We start from the raw sequence: 7,183 nt of genomic DNA on the forward strand, positions 1-7,183 counted from the left end.
TCAATCATTTACAATAATTAAACACTGAGATAACACTGAGATTATGTGGGTTGGAAATAAATGCGGGTCTTCAATGAATGACCCAAATCTGTTACAGTTAAAAGGGGACTGGAAGGCATTGAGATCTTAGGGCATGAAACCCCTCTTCTGCTTTAAGAAAAATCTAGCCCAAGTCAGCAGAAACAGAAAGTTTACCATCTGTTTGTTGGCTTTTGACATGGTTATTTCAGTTCAGTTCCAAAAGGAAAGTTGTATCCAATACAATTATTTTTAGAGTATCTCAAAATTATTTGTATTGGGGGTAAATAAAGCATGGAAAATGTTATTCAGCAAAATTTAGTCCATTAGTTTCAAAGACTGTGTCCTATCTTTCCGCAAGCAATACAATCTGGCAACAACAACAATCCTTGGATTTGGGGACCAAGGACATGCAACAAGGCACTGTAACTTTTCCAAATGCCCCAAACTGTCATTCTTGTAGAAATGGGATGTATAGGGCATAATGTAGACAAGAACTAGAAGACACTGCTTGAGGCAGCCCTTCAATTCAATTCAGTTCCAGGGTGTGACTCCAAGTCAGATATGCTTAACAAATTGGAAATACTGTTGCAATGGAAGAGTGTGGCTTTTTTAAAAGCAAAGCCAAAGCATTACAATTCAAAATGTTATGTGCATGCTCCCAGTGTTCAGATTACAGGTAGGACCTTGTGCAGCAAGTTCCAAGCTCAGAAACTCCTCACAGTTCTCTATACAATGCCCGAAATGTGTCACCTGTGCCCAAAACAATGTGATAGCACCACTGGTTGGGGGTCTCAACTTCAGGGTACCAATGACCGTACTCTTCAGGATTATACAGAATGATTTCTTTTTTTTTTTTTTTTTTTCAGAACAGGCTAATATCCACTTCCAGAAATAGTTACCTAAGGGAAAGTTTGCCTAAGGTGGTTGTTGGCAGAGGATGTCTCTGGGTATAACCTATTCGTACAAATCTTCTGGGAATTCTCTGCAGGGGTTTTGTGAATGGGTCCTTATAAAAGCCAAGTGCAGCCAATGATTTGCTGATACTGACTTATGGCTACTCCTCCATCGTGGCACTTGGAGCTTCACCTTACACAACCAATGGTTACCTTAAGAGAGATTCAGCCATGATAAATTTGTCTCTGATACTGAAGTACCTGAACTAGTTGAACATGTCAGTTGATCCTCAACTATACTTGACCTTATGTTTCAGATTTGCTTGAAAGTTTCTTTTGTACTCCATCCTTTTGTTTTCAGAAGAAATGCAGAGGTATATATGTGTAATTTCATCTTCACACGTTCTGATACCACTGTTAGACATCAATCCTTATGACAATGTCTCTTTGGTCATTTGGTAGATTCCTTAGCTGTTCCCTGAATTCTAGTATGTATGTCACATGTTGCTACAGTCTTTATACTTGAAGATCAGTTTGGCTGGGTATAAACTCCTTGGCTCACTGTTTATGTCATTGAGTATCCTAAATATATTTCCCCCTTGTCTTCACATAGTAAAGCATTGCTTTTGAAAAGACTTAAGACAATCTGATTTTTTTACCCTCTCTTGTGAATGATTCAATATCATGGTGTGGATGCTCAGAGAAGCCTTTTCTTTCCATTTTTAAGCCCGTTTGGCCACACTGGATTGATTTTGCCAGAAAAAAAAAAAACATTTTTAGTGTATATTTTTTATTTACCTTTTATATCAAGAAAGTTTGTTTGAATTAGAGTTTTTAATATTAATTCTGTTCCATGCTTTGGTTTCTTTGTGGGGAACTTCTTTTATACACTTATAGGATCTTCACTGCCTATCTTCTGTATCACTTCGGCTCTAATCTGTTTTATTTATTTGTCAATTTCTTTTTGATTTAAACAGTTTTTTATCTCTTTTCCATCTTCTATTTCTCGTAAGGAATTTTCTGTGGTGTTTATTCACTCCTGTGTTCCTTCTCATCAAGTCCTCATTTCTAACATTTTATTTTATTTTTATTTATTTTCTCAGTTTAGATAGATCTTTTTTCTTTTTAAAAAATTTATTTATTTTATTTTTGGCTGTGTTGGGTCTTCGTTGCTGCACGTGGGCTTTCTCTAGCTGTGGCGACCAGGGGCTACTCTTTGTTGCAGTGTGCGGGCTTCTCATTATGGTGGCTTCTCTTGTTGCCGAGCTCAGGCTCTAGGCGCGTGGGCTCCAGTAGTTGTGGCTCACAGGCTCTAGAGTACAGGCTCAGTAGTTGTGGCACACAGGCTTAGTTGCTCCATGGCATATGGGATCTTCCTGGACCAGGGCTCGAACCCATGTCCCCTGCATTGGCAGGTGGATTCCTAACCACTGCACCACCAAGCAAGTCCTAGATTTTTTTTCAAACTACCTTTTCTCTTTTTCCATTCATATAGTTTCTGAATTTTTCTAATTCATATTTTTGTTGTTCTTTCATAGCTTCTATTATTTTCTTACATCTACTTTGAAACATTACTTTATAATTTTCATCTATATTGTGGGCATGCTTTTCTGCTTTCTTTGACTGTCTACAGTGATGTTTATTGGGTCTTTATAATGATTTGTGTGGGATAGGGGTTTTTTCTTACAATAATTTGTATGAGATTTGCCCACAATCCTTTTCTGTTTCTTGTTTTAAGTGAAAAAACTTTTTCTGTGCTAGAAGGAGAAGGTGAACCAGGATAGCATTCTTAGAGTCATAGCTCTACAGCTCCCTTTTCGGTTATTTTTGTTAAGTGCTCAAAATCACTTGCCCTGATACTTCCTGAGATGTGCTGACTATGCTCCCCTTCCCTACTTTTTTCTTCTTCTCTTTGCTCCTATTGTCCCTAACCTAACCAATTTGAATTCTACTCACAGAAGTTTCTCCTCCCTGGGGGAATCACCTTGTAAGGAGGACTTGGATGGTCAGTATCAAAAGCACATAGGTCCTAGATTGCTCTGGCAACACAAGCCTTACCCATGAATTCTACTCTGCTAACTTCTTTTCCAGTTTTGGCTGCTCTCCTTGGATTAGCTTGCTAAGCTTCCTGGTGAGCATCGGTTGTTAACTTGGGAATTCTCAGTCAGTTCATAAGAAGCCCCTCTTTTTTCCTGTCTACTTTCTCCTTACCATGCTGGTCCAGTTGATATTGATCAATATTTGGCATTTGTGGGGATACCTTTTCACTTAGTTTTATTGTACATGGCTTTTGGTTTTGCTATCCTACTCTGTCTTTTTTTTTTTTTAATGGGTGGCTCTAGGGAGATTTAAAAAAGTACATCATAGCCATGACCATCTCCCAGAGTTTTCCCAGTGCCATTTTAAGGAATATCGAAAAGTAATTCTGGGAATACAATAAATCAATTAATTAAAAAAGAAAAACTACCGATACATGCAACAAAGTGGATTAATCTGAAAAACAGTATGTTAAGCAAAATAAGGCAGACACAAAAAAGTATGCACCATATGATTCCTTTTATATAAAGTTCATGAACAGAAAACCAATATATGCTGGTAGAAGTTAGAATATGGTTAGTTCTGTAGCAATCGTAATTAACAGGAAAGGGGCATGAGGGAACTTTCTGGAGGGGTAAAAATATTCTGTAACTTGATCTCTATGGTGGGTACCTGGGTGCGTAAATATAAAACGTTTATCTAGTTGTACACTTAAGATTTATACATTTTACTGTATGTAGATTATACTTCAATAAAGAATTTTTAAAAAATATATATTTTTTAAAGTAATTGTGATTGCCCCCAAAAGAATTTCAAACTACATTCTAGTTTCTTTCAACTTAACACAATGCCTGCAACATAATAGGAATGCAGTAAATGACTGTTATATGGATGAAATAAATTATCCACTGAAGCCATATATGACTTCATCTCTTACTACCATGTGTCAGCTTCTTTTCTAAAACCAGTTTCTTCATCTCTCATTAGATAATGTGTTGATGACCACTGAAGGCCATAGTCATTACTTTTGTTCAGTTTAATTTAGAGAATTTTGATTGTACATCTCCTATGTTTTAAATACTATTTTAGGCACCATGAGGTATAAAATCATGAATGAAACTATTCTTAACTGCCAACTTCTTACAACATAGTCCAGTCTTTTAAATAGCACTTAATCTATAAATCTTAAATGGGAAGATCGTCTTCTACAAATACATAAGAAATAGGCTGTAAACTAAACAGTGGGTTTAAAAATCATTGTTTCCAAAAGATACTGATCAAGGCACAGCTACTTAAAATCAGCACAATACTAGCCATCGTTAGGAAGAAAATGCTGAGTAAGAAACAAGGATTTGGGTATCAGTTGTGATAGCTGGACGCTGGTGACAAGGAATCACAACAAGGAGAAGGAAACATTTGCTCCAGTTCTCTGACAAACCCAGAACCCCAAGACTAGCAACTTTGGAAAAATAGGAGAAACTATCATGTATGTCGTGTTCTCATGATGACCACCTTTACCAGGGGCTGGAGCATCAGCTACTCTTCTTCCAGCATACCCCCACCCCCCCAGCTAATTAAACCAGCAACACCAGAATAAGCAACAGTACATGAAGTTTTCACAAGTGTAGATTCAGAAGAAATAGATAAAAGGATATTCTTTTTCATACAGGCAGGACTTAACATAGGAAAATTATTGAATCAAGATGAGATATTAACTGAGATGATAACCTATAAATTAACAGTTGAACAATATATTATGAGGCTCTATAAAATTTGTTTTGGTTTCTTTTCCTACCCTTTTGGTGTCAACACTGACAATCTTTAAGCTGCTGTTAGAGCATATTTTGAGCAGGATGTGTCTGACCCTAGATCCCGTGTCTTATGCTCAGTTAATATTCGTGGGTGAAGTGAGACAGGAAATCTTATGAGAATAGAAAAGGGTGGCTTGATAATATCCCTTCTGCCATTAGCTCCCAGAGCCTCTTCAGAAAGGTCAAACTCACATCTTTCACATTCTACCATTGTTCTTGAATGTTAAAATCTTCAATATGGGGATGACAGATCAACAGAAGAGCATCTGTCAAAGGTGAAGGTATCAATAGTGACATTTTTTTTTCTGGCCCAAGGGAGCAAAGTCATTTGGGGAAATGAGCCAATAGATCAAAAAGGCTCTAAATCATTCTTAAGTCAGTACTGCAGTTAATTTACTATCACAAATCACCAAAATATTTATAGCTATTTTTCCAAAGCTTAATGCATATAGAAAGCAGTTAAATAAATCACCAATGTTAATTATCATAATTTGTATTAACAGAGAGGAAGTTATTTTAGATTTCCTAGCCAAAGATCACAGACTGCTGACTATGTTCTATATGTTCAAAGTGTCTCTTCAGTTATGCACCAGGAAGGTGAAGTAGTTGCTATGAGTTTTAGAATTTGTAACTGATTAACTTGGCTAGTTACCAAACTTCAAAGGAGATCAGTTTCAAGGATGTGAGCTCCACTTGAGCTAGTTAGAACTATTCTGCCTGGATAAGGAGAGAAGAGACCTATGTACTAATCTTCATTTTTCCTACTTTCTAACCATAATGAGCCTGGACAACATACTTGACCTCAGTGAGACTTCATCCATAAGATGAAGATAATACAAATCCTTTTCGCATCTTCTGGACTTTTTGGATATCACTTTCAATTGTGTATAACTCTTTAATTCCAACATACTGACCCTCAAAAATAGGGTCAGCCATCTCGAAACTCTGGTTACAAGGAAGGCTGCGTGAGTTCAGTACAAATCCTCACCTTCATCGTGAAAACATTTCAAAGCCATCTTCCTCTACAGAGACAGTGTTCTGGGCTGGAAGGAAAAGTTCTTTCCTAATTGAAACAATGGAGTTAATTAGTGAGAAAAAATACAATTCCCCAAATTAGGTTCTGGCCAGAACATTTTGATTCAGGATTGCCAAGAAATTCTTATTGGTCACAGAAAGGCCATTTCTACACTAGCAAAGCAAAATGTACCTTGGCAATAGCTACACAGAGTAGTCACAATGGAGGTATTTTCTCAAAACATCAAGCCACACATTGGAGTGTTAAAAAAAAAAATTACCAAAAACATCCCTTTTTGTACACATATATACTTCACTTCATCACAGAAACAATCTTTGCTCAAATAGAAAATCACCCAAAAATAGTTATTAGGCTTCATAAGACATCATTATACCATATTAAGGCATTGGTATACTCTTCACCAATAACTCCTCTTGAAAAACAAAAGTGCAACCTCATTGTCTTTGGTTTCCAAAAGGGTCTCATCTTAAAGTAATGAGGTCAGAGAAGGGAATGATTCTCAGCAGCTGTTTGGTGGTAGCAATAGCATTCAAGCAGGAGTTAATGGATAGATGATGGTGATTTTAACACTTCCCAGTCCTATAGTATGCGTGGGGACTGTGCTACACTTGAGAGATACAAGAGAGAAGGATTCAGCTAAGGAAGTAACTGGCCATCCAGTTAGGGAGACAGTATCAATAAACAAGGAATATCATACAACAATATATAATCACTATTAGTCCATGATATGCAGATTATGAATCAAATATTCTGCAACCTTTTTTAAAGTAGGAACCCCTTTTTTATTTTCCTCAAGTCTTATAAATAACTATAGGGAAAGGGGGAAGAAAGAGCGAGGACAATCTCTCTTACAATCAAATATGTAAGGCCTTGAAACACAATCAGATTTCGGAAAATCCTGCAATGGGAGTTATGAAAGAGTACAATGGAGAATGGGAAAGACTGGAAGGTGGGAGAGATTGGAGGAAGAATCACATAAGCCTCGCCTACCTCATGTTTTGCCCATGTCTTACTCATGGGGCCAGAAGGACCAGGAGAGAAGTACTGCTTTCAGTGACTACAGAGGCAGGAAGAGGTTGCCCAGCAGGCTCTCAGGCTGCATAACTAGAGGGAGAGGTCAAGAAAAGAAGCCAAGGACCAAAGCCAGAGAAGCAAAGTCAAGTGAAGCTCAGCTTCAAGGGATGGGGGTCATGAGGCAAGAAGCTGGTGAGATCAGAACAGGAGGTGCTAAAGGCAAGGCGAGTGAGCTAACTGAGTTCAAAACTGAGATCCCCAACAATGTCAGGGTACAAGGAGACCGATCCCAAACTAGTGCCTGCTTTGCAGCCTCTGTGTACATGTAACATTTCCTAGAGGAGCATTGAGCAACCAGAAGTAGACAGTGT

This window comes from Phocoena phocoena, chromosome 2 (assembly GCF_963924675.1).
Source record: "Phocoena phocoena chromosome 2, mPhoPho1.1, whole genome shotgun sequence".
Lineage (NCBI taxonomy): Eukaryota > Metazoa > Chordata > Mammalia > Artiodactyla > Phocoenidae > Phocoena > Phocoena phocoena.